General features: G+C 37.7%; 1 protein-coding gene across 7 annotated transcripts in view; it reads right to left on the bottom strand.

Annotated features, from left to right (window-relative positions):
- The window catches only part of SLC26A7 (solute carrier family 26 member 7), a 226,706-nt gene that overhangs the window by 144,444 nt on the left and 64,393 nt on the right, over positions 1–17,869 (bottom strand). The window lies entirely within an intron of this gene.

Here is a 17,869-nt window from a genome sequence, read left to right on the forward strand (position 1 = left end):
GATTACTATGCCCATAAAATGGACAACCTAGAAGAAATGAATAAGTTCTATAAATGTACAATCTACCAACTCTGAATCAGGAAGAAATGGAAAATACCCATTACCAGTATTGAAATGGAATCAGTAATTTAAAAAAAAAAGCAAAAGTCCAGAATCAGAGAGCTTCATAGGTGAATTTTATCAAACATTTAAAGAAGCGTTAACACCTATAATTCCGAAACTATTCCAAAAAATTGTAGAGGAATGTATGCTTCCAAACTCATTCTATAAAGCCAAGCTTACCTTGATACAAAATCTATACAAAGAAGGTTTTTACATCATAAAAAAAATTTACGGGATGATATCACTAGTGAGCAATGATGTAAAAATTCTCAACAAAATAATAGAAAAGCAAATTCAACAATACAGTAAAATAATTATATACCACGATTAAGTGGGATTTGTCCCACAGATGTAAGGATGGTTCAATATCCACAAATCAATCAATGTAATACACCACATTAACAAAGTGAAGAACAAAGATCATACGATCATCTCAGTAGATGCAAAGAAAGCTTTTCACAAAATGCAACATCCATTTATAAAAACACTCAACAAATTGGGTATAGAGGGAACATACTTCAACATAATGAAGACCATGTATACCCTACAGCTAACATCATATTCAATGGTGAAAAGCTGAAAGCACTTACTCTAAGATCAGAAATAACACATGGATTCCCACTCTTGCCACTATTATTCAACATGGTATAGAAAGGCCTAGGAGAGCAGTCAGACAAGAAATAAAAGCAATACAAATTAGAATGGAAGAAGTTGCAAATTACATGACACTACATATAGAAAATCCTAAAGACACCACCAAAAACTGTTAGAACTAATATAGGAATTCAGTAAAGTTACTAGTAGAAAATTAATATATAGAAATCTGCTATTCTTATACACTAAAAATTGAACAATCAACAAGAGAAATTAACAAACAATCCCATTTACAATCACATCAAAAAACAATATAATACCTGGGAGTATATCTAACCAAAGTGGTGAAAGAACTGTTCTCTCAAAGCTATAAGACTAAGATGAAAAAATTGAAGATGGCACATAAAATTGGAGAGACATACTGCATTCATATATTGGAAGAACTAATATCATTAAAATGATCAAACTACCAAAAACAATCTACAAATTCAGTGAAATACTTATCAAAGCACTAATGGCATTTTTCAGAGAGCAGGAACAACTAATTCTAAAAATTTCACAAAAACATGAACGACCCCAATTTTGATAAGGAAAAACAAAGCTGGAGGTATTTTGATCCCTGATTTGAAATTATACCACAAAGCTGTAGAATCAAAACAGTATTATATTGACACAAAAACAACACATATAGATCAATGAAATAGAATAGAGAACCCAGGACCACATACTTACATGGTCAATTAATCTACAACAAAGGAAGGAAGACCATATAATAGGGAAAAGCTTCTTCAATAAATGATGAGAAAAATTGCATAGCTAAATGCAAAAGAATCAATCTGGACAGCTTTCTCACAGCATACACAAAATGGAATTGTGTAAAGATTTTTTTTTTGTCTTTTTGTCTTTTTGCTATTTCTTTGGGCCACTCCCACGGCATATGGAGGTTCCCAGGCTAGGGGTCCAATCGGAGCTATAGCCATTGGCCTACGCCAGAGCCACAGCAACGCAGGATCCGAGCCGCATCTGCAACCTACACCACAGCTCACGGCAACGCCAGATCATTAACCCACTGAGCAAGGGCAGGGACTGAACCCGCAACCTCATGGTTCCTAGTCGGATTCGTTAACCACTGCGCCACGACGGGAACTCCGGAATTGTGTAAAGATTTAAATGTAAAACTTGAAACCACAAAACTCCTAGAAGAGAACATAGGCAGTATGTTCTCTAACATAAGTGAGCAGCATTTTTTTTAATATGTCACCACAAGCAAGGGAAATACAAAAGCAAAAATGAACAGACGAGACTACATCAAATTAAAGGCTTTCGCATAGTGAAATAAACTATCAACGAAGCAAAAAGACAGCTTATTTAATGGGAAATGATACATCTGATAAGGGTTAATATCCAAAACACATAAAGAACTCATACAACTCAACAGCAATAAACAAACCACCCAATTAAAAAAGTGGGCAGATGATCTGAAACGGTATTTTTCCAAAGATGACAAATATGTCTCCAATACATGAAAAGATGTTCAACATCACATCATTGATCATCAGGAAAATGGAAAGCAAAACTACAATGAGATATCACCCCACACCTATCAGAGTGACTACCACCAAAAAGACAACAAATAACAAGTATTTCCCAGGGTGTGGAGAAAAGAGATCCATGTGAAATGGTTGGAAGTTAATTGGTGCAGCTACCATGGAAAGCATTAGGGATGATACTTAAAAAATTAAAAATAAATTACTACATAGTCCATCAATTTCACCTCTGGGTATTTACCTGAAGAAAACAAAAATGCTAATTCCAAAATATATATTCACATTAATGTACTTTGCAATATTGTTTAAAATAGCCAAGATGGGGGAGGATCAAGATAACAGAAGAGTAAGACGTCACACTCACCTGCTCCCAAACACATCAAAAAAATACATCTACATGTAGAATGATTTGCCCAGAACATCTACTGAACACTGGCAGAAGAACTTAAATCTCCAAAAAGGGCAAGAAACTCTCAACATAACTGGGCAGAACAAAAGAAAAAAGAGAGAGAGAGAGGCAGGGAAAAAAAAGGAATCAGAACAGGACTAACATTCATGAGAGGGAGCTGTGAAAGAGAAAAGGAACCCACACCCTGGGAAGCCACCTAACTGATGGGGAGATTAGTCGAGATGGAGGGACCTCAAAGTTGCTGAGAAAATTGCAGCAACTGGACTGATGAGGGCAAAGTAGAGTAAGAGCCACACAAATCATCTGTACCACCACCCCAGACACCACAGCCATGGGCTGTGCAACTCAGGCATGGGCTGGGCACTGAGACTCAGGCTTCAGAGGTCAGCTTTGGGGAGAGGACTAGGATTGGCCATGTGGAAACATCCTGAGGGAATAAGAAGTGGTGTGCCATAGGCTAGGGAGAAAAATGCCACAGCTGAGGTAACCTGGGAGGAGGTCTGGGCCCACAAGGCACCACTGTTGGGGAGAGCAAAAGGAGGAAGGACAGACTGCCATAGGAATCTCTTTCCCTGCACTGGCTCAGGCTATCTGAGGGTGGGGCACCTCTGGAGCAGACTATGGGTGGTGAAAGCCCACTTTCTCCATCTATGGGAGACCAGGCGCTTCTTGTGTTGGCTACGGGTGGCCAGGCACTTCTTGTGTGGGCTAATGGCAGTGGGAGGCTAGTGCAACATGGTGCCTCTTGCATGGTCCACAGGTGGCAGGGACAAACCACAGCAGTCATCTTAGAAACCAGAGTGAAGCTTGGCCTGCCACTACTAGGGGTCTGGGAAGAGGCTCCACCTGTGGCCCCAGTCACCTCAGAGGTCAGCAAAAATAGGGCACTATAACGGACCACCATCCATTGCTGCTCTCACTCCACTGGTGACACATCCACCCTGCTGCTGCCACCACTGCCAAATGTTCTGGGTAGCATGCACATGTTCGATCACTGTTGTTCACAGGACCCTGCAACTAGGAGCAGCCTGTACAGCACCTCCTGTGTGGGATCAGTGGGACAGAGTGTTTCTTGTATGGTCTATAGGTGGTGGGGCCAAGCTGCTGCAGTTATCTCTAGCTCCAGAGGTGGGTATGGCCTGCCACCACTGGGAGTCTGTGAACAGGCAATACTTGTGGCCCAAATCATCTCAGAGGGTGTTGCAACTAAACACCACTTGTTGTTGCTCTCAGTCCTCTGGGAACTCACAAACCCAGCTCCTGCACTGCCAAATGTTCTGGGCACCTCCTAAATCTTCCTGAGGCTCATTACCACTTCCCAGAGCCCTGCAACCAGGAGGAGCCTGCACCACCTTCCTGCAGGTCATTGTTACTATCAAGAGACCAGCAAACAGGCACTGACTACTAGCCCTACCCATTGCCTCCTTCTCCCTGGAAACACACTCAGTACTCTGGAGATAAAAGCCTGCTCATGCTGAAGAAAGAGACAACAAATATCCAAACTCCCATGCCAAAAATAAATAGTAACCACCCACAAAATACAAAAGGGTGCTCTTGCATAGAAGTAACCCTCCAAGACTAGTTTGCTTTCCCTAAACTCACAGAAAAATAAAAACAAAAGCAAGATGAAGATGCTCAGAAACCATTCCCAGTTAAAAGAACAGGAGAATTCACCTGAAGCAGCAAACAATGAAACAGACCTCTGGATTCTGAGAGACACTGAGTTCAAAAGGGAGATGCTGAAGGAATTAAGAGTGAATATGCTGAAGGAATTAAGAGTGAACATGCAGGAATTACGAGCAGATATAAACAGTAATGCAGATTGTGTTACAAAAGAACTAGAAAATATAAGGAGGGACCAAGAAAAATTAGAAAATTCATTTGAAGAGATGCAAACTGAGCTAAAGCACTAAAGAGCACAACTAATAATGCAGAGGAATGAATTAGTGACTTAGAGGATAGAATAATGGAAATCACCTAATCAGAACAGCAGACAGAAATCCAAATGAAAAAAAACATAGAGCATGGGATAATGTATGTGGGTAAATTGATTCATAATAGGGATTCAATAAGGAGAAGAAAAAGAAAATGGTATCAAATATATTTGAAAAAATTGTGGCTGAAAACTTTCCAAATCTAGGAAAGGAAACAGATATCAAGCACACAGAGTCCCAAACATGTTGAACCCAAACAAGTCCACATCAGGATGTAATATAATAAAAACTGCAAAATTTAAAGATAGAGCATTCTAAAGGCAGCAAGAGAAAAACAATGATCTAATTATATATAAGGGTACCCCCATAAATCTCTCAGCTGATTTATTTACAGAAACACTATAGAACAGAAGAAGGTGGCAAGATATATTCAAAGTTCTAAAAAGGGAAAAATTCACAGCCTAGAATAATCTACCCAGCAAGAATATCATTTAAAATAGAAGAATTAAAGAATTTTTCTAACAAACAAATACTAAAATCATATAGCAATACTAAACACATTCTAAAAGAAATGCTGAAAGAGCTTCTCTAAATAAAAAAGTAAGAAGAAATAGGATGGAGGAAATCAAAACTGGAAAGCAATCACTTAAATAAGCCAATATACAGATCTAAAAAGAGGAAAACAATTCCATTGTAAAAGTGTCAAAAAACACAGGGAACAGCAAAAGGACAAACATTAAGATGTTGAAAAAGGACTTCAAAATCATAAAATGTGTGGAAGGGACATAGGAAAATACAGACTTTTTTCTTAGAATATTTTGGAACCTACGTGTCTTACCAGGCTAAATGAAGCAGATATAGCAAGGGGTTAACATACTTAAAAAAAAAAAAAAAGCGGGGCAACCACAAATCAAAACCAAACATTACATTCACAAAAACTAAAAAGAAAAGGACACAAGCATAAAATAAATGGAAATCATCCAACAAAAAAAAAGAACAAAGGAAAAATACAGAATCAACTGGAAAACAAGGTTTAAAATGGCAATAAATACATATCTATCAATAATCACCTTAAATGTCAATGGACTGAATGCTCCAATCAAAAGATAAAGAGTGGCAGATTGGATAACAAAGCAAAAGCCTATTATATGCTGTCTACAAGAGACTCACATGAGGGCAAAGGACGCATATAGACTGAAAGTGAAAAGGCAATAAAAGATAATTCATGCCAATGGACAAGACAGGAAAGCAGGAGTTGCAATACTCATATCAGACAAAATAGACTTTAAAACAAAGGCCATAAAGAAAGACAAATAAAGACACTATTTAAGGTAACAGGATCCATTCAGAAGAGGATATTACAATTGTCAACACACATGCCCCTTATATAGGAGCATACAGATACATAAAACAAATACTAACAGACATAAAAGGAGAAATTGATGGGAATACAGTAATAGTAGAAGAATTTAACACCCCACACACATCAATGGACAGATCCTCTAGACAGAAAGCCAATAAAGTAACAGAGATCCTAAATGACATAATAGAAAAGTTAGTCCAGGACACTCCAAATTGGAATATACCTTCTTCTAAAGTGCACATGGAACATTTTCAAGGATTGACCACATACTGGGGCACAAAGCTAACATCAACAAATTTAAGAGTGCAGAAATTACTTCAAGTATCTTCTCTGACTACAATGGCACAAAACTAAAAATCAGTCACAGGAAAAGAAATGAGAAAAAACTAACTACATGGAGACTAAACAACATGCTACTAAAAAACCAAGGGGTCAATGAGGAAATCAGAAAGGAAATTAAAAAATACCTTGAGACAAATGATAATGAAGACACAGCCTCTCAAAATCTATGGGATGCCACATACGCAGTGCTCAGAGGGAAATTCATAGCAATACAGGCCTTCCTCAAAAAAGAAGAAAAATCTCAAATCAAAAAATTAACCCATCACCTAAGTGAATTAGAAAAAAAAAGAACAAACAAAACCTAATGTCAGCAGAAGAAAGGAAATAATAAAGATCAAAGAAGAAATCAATAAAATAGAGATTAAAAAACCGTAGAAAAAAATCAATAAAACAAAGAGCTGGTTCTTTGAAAAGGTAAACAAAATTGACAAACCTCTGGCCAGACTCTCCAAGAAGAGGAGAGAAAAAAACCCAAAATAAACTAAATAAGAAATGAAAAAGGAGAAATCACAATGGATACAGCAGAAATACAAAAAAGAATAAGAGAATACTATGAACAAATAAATATACCAACAAATATACCAACAATATATACCAACAAATATATACTAACAAATATACCAACAAATTCAACAATCTAGAAGAGATGGACAACTTTCTAGAGAATTAACAGCCTGCCAAAACTGAACCAAGAAGAAATAGATCAAATGAACAGACCAATCACTAAAAATGAAATTGAATATGTCATAGAAGAACTCTCTACAAATAAAAGTCCAGGACCAGATGGCTTCACAAGCAAATTCTACCAAACATACAAAGAAGGTCTTATACAAAGATCCTCTCAACAAAATTTTAGCCAACCAAATCCAACAATATATAAAAAAGATCATACACCACAACCAAGTGGAATTCATCCTAAGTTCACAAGGATGGCTTGACATACACACACCACATTAACAAAAGAAAAGTCAAAAACCACATGATCATCTCAATAATGCAGAAAAAGCATTTGACAAAGACCAACATCTATTCATGATAAAAAAAAAAAAAAACTCTTACCAGGAGTTCCTGTCATGACTCAGGAGTTAACAACCTGACTAGTAACCATGAGGTAGTGGATTCGATCCCCAGCCCCACTCAGTGGGTTAGGGATCTGGTATTGCCATGAGCTGCGGTGTAGATCACAGATGTGGCTCAGAATCTGTGTCGCTGTGGCTGTGGCATAGCCTGGCAGCTGTAGCTCCGATTCAGTTGCTAGCCTGGGCACCTCCATATGCCACAGGTGCAGCCCTAAAAAGACAAAAGACAAAAAAAAAAATTCATACCAAAGTTGGTATAGAGGGAAAATACCTTAACTTAATAAAAGGCATTTATGACAAACCCACAGCAAATGTTAATACTCAATGGAGGAAAAGTAAAAGCCTTCCCACTAAAATCTGGAACTAGAATGCCCACTCTCACTACTGTTATTCAACATAGGATTGGAAGTCCTAGCCACAGCAATCAGATAAACAAAAGAAATAAAAGCTATCCAAATGGAAGCAAAGGGGTAAAACTGTCACTGTATGCAGATGACATGATATTATATATGTAAAACCCTTAGGACTCAACCCAAAAAACTACCTGAACTGGTCAACAAATTCAGCAAAGTAGCTGGATAGAAGACTAACATTCAGAAATCAGTCGCATTTCTGTATACTAACAATGAAATATTAGAAAAGGAATTCAAAAATACAAAACCTTTTAAAATTGCTCACAAAAAATTAAATACCTGGGAATAAACCTGACCAAGGAGGTGAAAGACTTATATGTCAAGAACTATAAAACATTAATCAAGGAAATTAAAGAGGATTCAAAGAAATAGAAAGATATTCCATGCTCCTAGGTTAGAAAAACTAATATCATAAAAATGGCCATACTACCCAAAGCAATCTACAGATTCAAAGCAATCCCTATCAAATTACCAATGACATTTTTCACAGAACTACAACAAACAATCTGATTATTTATATGGATCCATCAAAGACCCAGAAGTGCCAAAATAATCCTGAGGAACAAAAACCAAGCAGGAGGCATAACTCTCCCACACTTCAAGCAATATTACAAAGCTACAGTAATCAAGACAGTGTGGTACCAGTACCAAAACAGACAAATAGACAAATGGAACAGAACAGAGAACCCAGAAATAAACTCAGTCACCTAGTCAATTAATCTTTGACAAAGGAGGGAAGAGCATATAATATGGGAAAAACGAGACAGTCTTTTCAGCAAGTTGTGCTGGAAAAACTGTACAGCCACATGTAAATCAGTGAAACTAGAACACACCCTCACACCATCCACCAAAATAAACTCAAAATGGCTTAAAAATTTAAGCATAAGACAAGACACCATCAAACTCCTGGAAGAGAAGATAGGCAAAACATTCTATTACATCAACCTTACAAATGTTTTCTCAGGTCAGTCCCCCAAAGCATCAGAAATAAGAGCAAAAATAAACCTATGGGACGTAATCAAACTGACAAGCTTTTGCACAGCAAAGGAAACCATAAAAAAAAGAAACTTACAGAATGGGAGAAAATAATTTCAAATGATTCAACCGACAAGGGCTTAATCTCTAAAATACACAAACAACTTATACAACTCAACAGCAAAAAAAAACAACAATCCAATTTCAAAATGGGCAAAAGACCTGAATAGACATTTTTCAAAGAAGACATATGGATGGTGTACAAGCACACAAAAAAACGCTCAACATCACTGATTGTTACAATAACGCAAATCAAAACTACTGTGAGGTAACACCTCACACCAGTCAGAATGGCCATCATCAGTAAGTCCACAAATAACAATTGCTGGAGAGGGTGTGGAGAAAACGGAGCTCTCCTGCACTGTTGGTGGGAATGTAAACTGGTACAGCCACTATGGAAAACAGTATGGAGATATGTCAGAAAACTAAATATAGAACTTCCATATGACCCAGCAATCCCACTCTTGGGCATATATCTGGACAAAACTTTCCTTGAAAGAGACGCATGCACCGGTTTGTTCATCACAGCACTCTTCACAATAGTTAAGACATGGAAACAACACAAATGTCCATTCACAGATGAATGGATTAAGAAGATGTGGTATATATACACAATGGAATACTACTCAGCCATAAAAAAGAATGACATAATGCCATTTGCAGCAACATGGATGGAACCAGAGACTCTCATACTGAGTGAAGTAAGTCAGGAAGAGAAAGACAAATACCACATGATGTCACTTATATCTGGAATCTAATCAACCTTTCCACAGCAAAGAAACCCAAGGACTTGGAGAATAGACTTTTGGTTGCCAAGGGAGAGGGGGAGGGAGTGGGATGGACTGGGAGTCTGAGTTTAATAAATGCAGACTATTGCCTTTGGAATATATAAGCAATGAGATCCTGCTGTATAGCACTGGGAACTATATCTAGTCACTTACAATGGAGCATGATGGAGTATAATGTGAGAAAAAGAATGTATATATGTTTGTGTGACTGGGTCACTTTGCTGTACAGGAGAAAACTGACAGAACAGTGTAAACCAACTATAATGGAAAAAATAAAAATCATTTTAAAAAAAGAAAATAAAATAGCCAAGATATGAAAGTAACTTGAGTATCCATCAACAGATGAATGAATAAAGAAGAAGATGATGATGATGATGATGATGATGATGATAGATAGATAGATAGATAGATAGATAGATAGATAGATAGATAGATAATAGATGGACATACATATATGCATACATACATACATACAATGGAATATTACTAAGCCATAAAAGAATTATGTCTGCCATTTGTGACAACATAGATGGATCTAGCGGGTATAACTCTACGTGAAATAAGTCAGAGAAAGACACATATTGCAAGGTCTCACTTATATGTGGAATCTCCAAAACAAAACAAACAAAATTAAAACAGACTTATAAATACAGAGAACATATGTATAGTTGCTAGAATTAAGGTGGGGTAAGAGATAGGGGCAAAATAGTTTAAGGTGATTAAGAGGTACTAACCTCCAGTTATACATTAAATAAGTCACAGGGATACTATGTAAGAAACCTTGTTAATAATACTGCAATAACTTTGCATGGGGACAGATGGACTAGACTAATGGTGTTATCGTTTCATAATGGATACATATGTCAAATCATATATACAAAGATTTGATGTTTTATGTCAACTATGTTTTGATTTTAAAAAAGAATAAGATACACCATTACCAAATAGGATTTATCTGAGGAATATAAGGTTGGTTTGATATTAAGGAATCCATTAAAATATTAGAGCATATAAGAGATTTAAGAAATTCTAGATCTAATTTCTATTAAAACCCGCAAATATAAGACAATAAATAATTTCTTAATAAAAAATATAGACATTATTTTTAAGGCCAGCACTTTTTTTCATATTTTTACTTTGTTTTGTTCATGTTTACCTGAAGCAAGAGTAAAATCAGATTGAAGTGGTGTAAAACACTTGGATTCTCTTTGACCCTACCTTTAATTGGTTTAGTGACCCAAAACAATTCAGTAAGTTGAATTGGAAGTTTTAGCTAATGACTATTAGATCTTTTCACCCTCTAAAATAGTATAGGCTTATGAAGAGTATCTGGGGGGATAAAATGGCTAGCAGAAAAATCTGGGGTGAGTTCTTTCCACCAATGAGTACTCCTGACTTCCCTCATGTCTGAATTTGCCCCATTCCACCATGACCACTTCTTCAGTAACTTCCGATTCTTATTTCTCTACTGCAAGGCCAGCATCTTAACTGGGATGCTAATGGCACTTTGAGCAAGCTTAAGAAAAACACAAGAATGCCCACTGTTTCCACGATTATTTAACATAATAATAACAGTATCACCTAAGGCAATTGGACAAGGGAAATTACAAATTATATGAAATTGTAAAAACATAAAAACATCTCTATAAAAAACTAGAAAATCAATGAACAATAAAATAAATTTAAAGAATGAACTCAATAAGGTATTAAGATATATAACATACAAAAATAATTAGCTTTCAGAGACATAAACGATAACTAGCTAGATCACGAAATGATAAAGAAAGCCCCATTTATAGTAGCAACAAAGATAATTAAACACCTAGGAGTAATCCTGACAAAAATGTGTAAAGACTATAAGAGGAAACACTACTGAAAGAGAATTAGAGTTGAACAAAAGGAAAGACACCCCTGTTATTGGATAAGACAACTCAACATCATAAATATACTAACATTATTCCAATAAAAATATCAACAAACTTTTTTAATGGAGCTAGACAAGTTGATGCTAAAGTTTATAAGGAAAAACTAACATAGGAATAGCTAGGAGCACACTAAGAAATTAGAACTACAAAGGTGGATTAGTGCTATAAGATGTTAAACCATACTATGTCTCCATATCTAACACAGGGTAGTACTGCCACAAGAATTAGAGGTGCAAACCACTAGAATAGAAAGTCCTGAGCTAAGTCCAAATAAAAGGTGACATCTTAAAACACAGAAGCAAAGATAAGCTTCATAATAAATGCTGCTGGCACAACTGGACAGCAACTTAGAAAAAAGAAATGGCTAGATCCATATCTCACACCATACACAAGAATAAACTCCACACTTAGCATGTAACTAAATGTAAAAGAAAATTAGATATAAACATACATATCATGGAAAATAATTTAATAAATTAATGTAAAAAAATGGTGAATTCCTCCACAAACTCAATGTAGGAAAAAGACTTCTCATGCTGATTCAAAACATTTGTAGCATATATCACAGATAAAGAATTAATATACATAATATACAAAGATCTTTCAGATTTGAGAGATAAAAGACCAAAACTTTGATAGAAAAATGGAAAAGATATGTGAACAAACAATTCACAAAACTGATATAAATTGTCTTAAACAAATGAAAATTGTCAAATGTCTTATAATTTAAGAAACACAAATTACCTTCGAATATGATTTCTCACCTACCTTACTGGCTATAATTAAAAAGCCTGTGAGTTCCCGTGTGGCTCAGTGGTAATGAATCCGACTAGTATCCATAAGGACGTGGGTTCCATCCCTGGCCCTGCTCAGTGTGTTAAAGGATCCGGCCTTTCTGTGAGCTGTGGTGGCTCAGATCTGGCATTGCTGGGGTTACAGCATACACCAGCGGCTATAGCTCTGATTCAACCCCTAACCTGGGAACTTACATATGCCCAACTGTAGCCCTGAAAAAGGAAAAAAAAAAGTCTGATAAAACATTCTGTTGGTGAGGCTAAGGGTCCTCTCATACACATCTGTGGAAATGCAAACTGCCACAACACCTCTGGAAGGGAATTTGACTAATATCTAACAAAAGAACACACAACTGATTTTTGGATCCAGAAATTCCATTCTAGGAATTAACTTTGAACTGACACCGTGAATAATATGAAAATTCATATGCACATACACACTAGCATTGTTTACAATTGAAAAATATTAGAATCAATAAAAATTCCCAAATATATGGAGTTCCCGTCGTGGCACAGTGGTTAACGAATCCAACTGGGAACCATGAGGTTGCGGGTTCGGTCCCTGCCCTTGCTCAGTGGGTTAAGGATCTGGCGTTGCCCTGAGCTGGGGTGTAGGTCGCAGACGCGGCTCGGATCCCACATTGCTATGGCTCTGGCGTAGGCCGGTGGCTACAGCTCCGATTAGACCCCTAGCCTGGGAACCTCCATATGCCACGAGAGTGGCCCTAGAAAAAGCAAAAAGACAAAAAAAAATCCCAAATATAGATGTGTTAAATCACTTATGATATAGCCACATAATTAAGCATTATGAAGCAATATAAAAGCATAAAGGACCTTTCTATGAGCTAACATGGAATGTTGTAAAATAGGTATATTGTTAAATAAAGCAAAATATAAATGAATACTACCTTTCATAAAAACAAAAAGTGACAAACAAGAAAATATGCAGTATTTTCTCATTTTTCAATAAGAAATACTGTAAGTATAAACCAGGAATGAATGAGATGGGTTACCCCAATAAAGTGGGTGAGACATGGGTAGAAACAATGAGGATATGAGTGGAGAAGGGTGGGAAGAGTGACAATATGGGTGCGCTTTTTTTTAAGTGCCCCCTTCATAAAATAATCATTAAAATCAACAAATGTCAGGCTCAATTATTTTTTTAATCACAAAATTATTACCTGGCATAATATTTGCTATTCCTTGGGTTTTAGTTTCCTGAAATAGGCATATTTTGTTTTACTGCACTTTGCAAATACTGTTTTTGTTTTGTTTTGCTTTGTTTTTCACAAATTGAAGGTTTGTGGCAAGCCTTTAATTACAAGAGCATTTTGCTCACTTGTCTCTGTGTCAAATTTTGATAATTCTCTCAATATTTCAAATTATTTCATTATTATTATATATGCTATGGTGACCTATGATCAGGGATCTTTGATGTTACTGTTACAAGTCACTGAAAGCCCAGATGATGGTTAGTATTATTTAATTAAGGTGTCTACATTGTTTTCCTAGACATAATACTATAGAATACTTAATGGATTACAATATGCTGTAAACATAACATATATGCACTTAGAAACCAAAACTTTATGACTTGTTTTATTGCAATATTCACTTGAGAAGCTGGACCCAAAAGATCTAACAGACCATAGGGTTTTGGTTGACAGTGGACAGATGAGTTTGGAGGTCAAATAAAGTCCAGCCATCTGTTTAAAAATTGGCTAAAACATAGGTCACATGTCCAGGATCAGAACTAATGACAAAGGAAAGCAGATGTTTGATGAAGTTATGAGGCAAAATATATAACTCTCTGGATCAGATCTTACATGTCATAAAAGACCGTGAAAACCAAATTATTTTTATTATCTTTGATAATATCTTGTTTTAATCTTGTGATTCTAGGGAGTTTCATTCTGGGAAATGAGATACTTATTTTTACATTATTCGAATTCTGGCTTTTACTTTTATAGTTTATTATCATTTAAATTCTTAATCCAAATATTCCTGATAATAACAAATACCTGGTAATTAAATTGATGGACAATGATTAAAATAAGGATAAGCAAAAGTTGCTAGATCTTATTGCTAGTTATATATGCTCTTACACTTTTAAAAAATACTAATATACACCTAAAACTTTGCTCCATGCTGAATTGAATAAGAGAAGCTTCAAACCTAGGAAAAATCATAAATTTGAAGAGAAATATGAATGGAAAATATTGGGGACCAGGAAAAGTGTGTTAAAAAGCTATGCTAACCCAAAGATTTTTCTTTTAATGGAACAGAACTAAGGAATATCTGTACCAAATCTATGGCAACATATCCAAGTCTGAATCACCAGTTCATCTGGCTGATTATTTCTGAGATGGACACAGATGATAGACTCACGAGAAAACCTCACACAGGCTAAGCTAGGAGGAAAAGGCCACTAACCCTGCTTCTGCAATTCTCAGGATAGCTGACATTATTCATGTTAAAAATATATAGCAAAGGTTATAAGGTATCCAGGCAACAGGTTTGTACTTCATGAAAGCACAGATTCAGCCATAGAAAACACCTATTGGCCTTCTAGTCTGATATTCTCCTAGGTAAAGCTGCCACTCAGATGATGTGTTTTCTGAGGAAATGTGAACACTGGAGTTCTTATTCATCTTACACCCTTAATTTTCCATCCTTTTTACATAGCTAGAAGGCAATAAAACTCTAAGAATTTTAAAGTTTCCTGCCCTCTAGGTTATATCTTTTCTTCCTACCATCCAATTACAAGCAGTCATCAACTATTTTTCTCCCTTCTTGGCATTTACCATCGTTGACAATGTAAATACTATTATACTGTAAAAGAGCCTCGACCAACACAGAAAACAACCACCAAGGATGTTAATGTATTCCTAAGTCAGTTTCAAATGAGAGAGTAAGCCAAAATGGTTATCAAATAGGCATCCCATATCAAATAGTTAGTACTTGTCTACATTTATTTTATTTTCACTTCTGAGTTATCTAATTTTTACAACTGATTAGAAACAGCAAATTACATAGTCTGATATTTTGAAGAAACAGACAGACTAAAGCAAATCTGGCAACACCACACATGCCTGATGCTGAAAGGGGCAAAGACTGATATAGATCTGAATAGTAAGCCTTCACACCAGCCAAGGATATGGCACAAACTAAATACCATTTGCTACTGATGTAGAAAATAAAATCTTAAAATTGGGAAGGATTCTAGAAATGTAGTCTTGTGTCCTTCCCATTGTAGGAATCCTATAGTTATGATCTTATTTCTGTGTGACTACAAGAACTACCTCATTGCCCTACAAGGAAGCCCACTGCCTTTTCTGAAACACTTTTTAGAAAGCTTGTTCTTGAAAAGTCAAGAACTACTTCCCTCTATTTCTATTTATTTATTCTAGTTCATTTATTTAATCATCACTTATAAAGTAACTATTCTATATAGTAGACAGTATTTTCAAAAAGATAAAACACATCTGCTCTTTTTCCATCTGGAGAGACAAACCCATACAAGAATAAAAATAAAGCACCAGCGGGAGTAGGCAAGATGGGGGAGTAGGGAGACCCTAAGCTCACCTCCTCTCATGGGTACACCAAAATCACAACTAATTACGGAACAACTATTGATGAGAAAGACTGGAAGACTATCAGAAAAAATCTTCTACAACAAAAGCTATAACGAAGGAACCACAATGAGATGGGAAGGAGGGGAAGAGACACAGTACAGTTAAGACTCATAACCCCCACTGAGCAGCCCACAGATGAAGAGGACAAGTAAAACTGGAGATATCCTCCCCAAGGAGTGAAGGGTCTGAGCCTCCTATCAGGTTCCCCAGCCTGGGTGTCCTGCACCAGAAAGAAGAGCACCCTGAATGGGTGGCTTTGAAGGATAGGGGAGCCTACTTTCAGGAGAGTCAGCAGACTGTGGAAATAGAGTCTCCACTCTTAAAGGACACACACAAAATCCCACATGCTCTGGAACCTATGGCAGAAGCAGTAGTCCGAATGAAGTCTGACCCTGGAGAGCCTCCTGGAGAGGCAGGAAGTAATAGGAGCTGACCCTGGGGAGCTTGCCTGTAGCAATTTTAGGGAACTTTGGTACAAGGACACTGGTGCTGACAAAGGCCATTTTGGAATCCTCCCTCTAGCTTATTAGCACTGGGACTCAGTTCAACCCAGAAGCTTACAGGCACCAGTACTGGGATGTCTCAAGCAAATAGTAAGGCATGGATACAGTACCAACCACCAGGAGCTCTGCTGTGTTAAGATCCCCCATGGTCACCTTGGGACCAGGCCCTATCCACCAAAGGGCTCACACTCCAGTGAACCCATACAAGCCTGAGATCCCTCAGGGCCCCACAGTCAGAGATAGGAACACAGCCCCACCCACCAACTCTGGAACTATCAGGATCCTGAAGCCAGAGATGCTGGGACCCAGCTCTACCTACCACTGGGCTGGTACTAGCCTTAGGACAGCCTCACTCCCCAGTGGGAAGGCACCAGCCCCAGGACCAACACAACCCTGGCACCAATGATAAGTGGGCCAGTGCATCAATGTAGATACCAGGAATCCTGCCACCAGAGACCCTGGGACACAGCTCCACCTACCAGTGGGCCCACACTAACCTCAGGAGTTGGCCTCACCCACCAGTGAGTAGACACTAGCCCAAGGACCACTATGACCCTTATCAGGACCCAGTCCACCCACCATAAGACCAACACTAGCATTGAAACACCATGAGCCCTCAGCTTTGGAACACCCTGGACTCCTAGCCAGCTGTGTCAGGAACAAGCCCTGCCTAGTAGTAAGAAAACTTCATCTACAGGACCCCCAAGGCTCTGCAGCTAGAGACCCTAGGACCTGATTTCACCCACCAGAAGGCTAACACCAGTCCTGGGAACCCCCAAGCCTAGCCCCTCATGCCAACAAACCAACACCAGCACTGAGATTCCCTGGACTCCTCAGCCAGAAGCCCTGGTCCCAGTCCGACTCACCAACAGACACCAACTTTGGGAAACTCTAGACACTGACCCCATTCATCAGCAGGAAACACTACATATGGGATTACTGAGCACACAACCACCCACCCTAGAACACACCTCCATACGCCAGTAGGCCAGCACTAGCCCTGGGACCACCCAGGACTCTGCAAACTGATATATCATGACTAGGCCCTGCCCACATGTAGCAGGCAATTTTCTCATAAAGCAAAGCCTAGCAACCAACTGGACTAGGGGCCAGCCTAGTAGACCACTTACAGTAGTCAACCCCCCAAAATAGAACGACATATACAGCCCCAATAGGGGGAAACCTAGAGTGTGTTGCTGGAATGGATAGGACATTTCCTATGAAAGGCAACTTCTCCAAAGTCAGGAAATACAGCCAACCTATCAAATAATAGAAATAAAAACAACAAATTAGGAAAATAGAACAGAGGAATATATTCCAAATGAAGGAAAAAGTGGGGGGGGAAGCAGGAGAAAAACAATGTGGAGATAGTCAATCTACCCAATAAAGGTTCAAGGTAATTATCA

Source organism: Sus scrofa, chromosome 4 (assembly GCF_000003025.6).
Source record: "Sus scrofa isolate TJ Tabasco breed Duroc chromosome 4, Sscrofa11.1, whole genome shotgun sequence".
NCBI lineage: Eukaryota > Metazoa > Chordata > Mammalia > Artiodactyla > Suidae > Sus > Sus scrofa.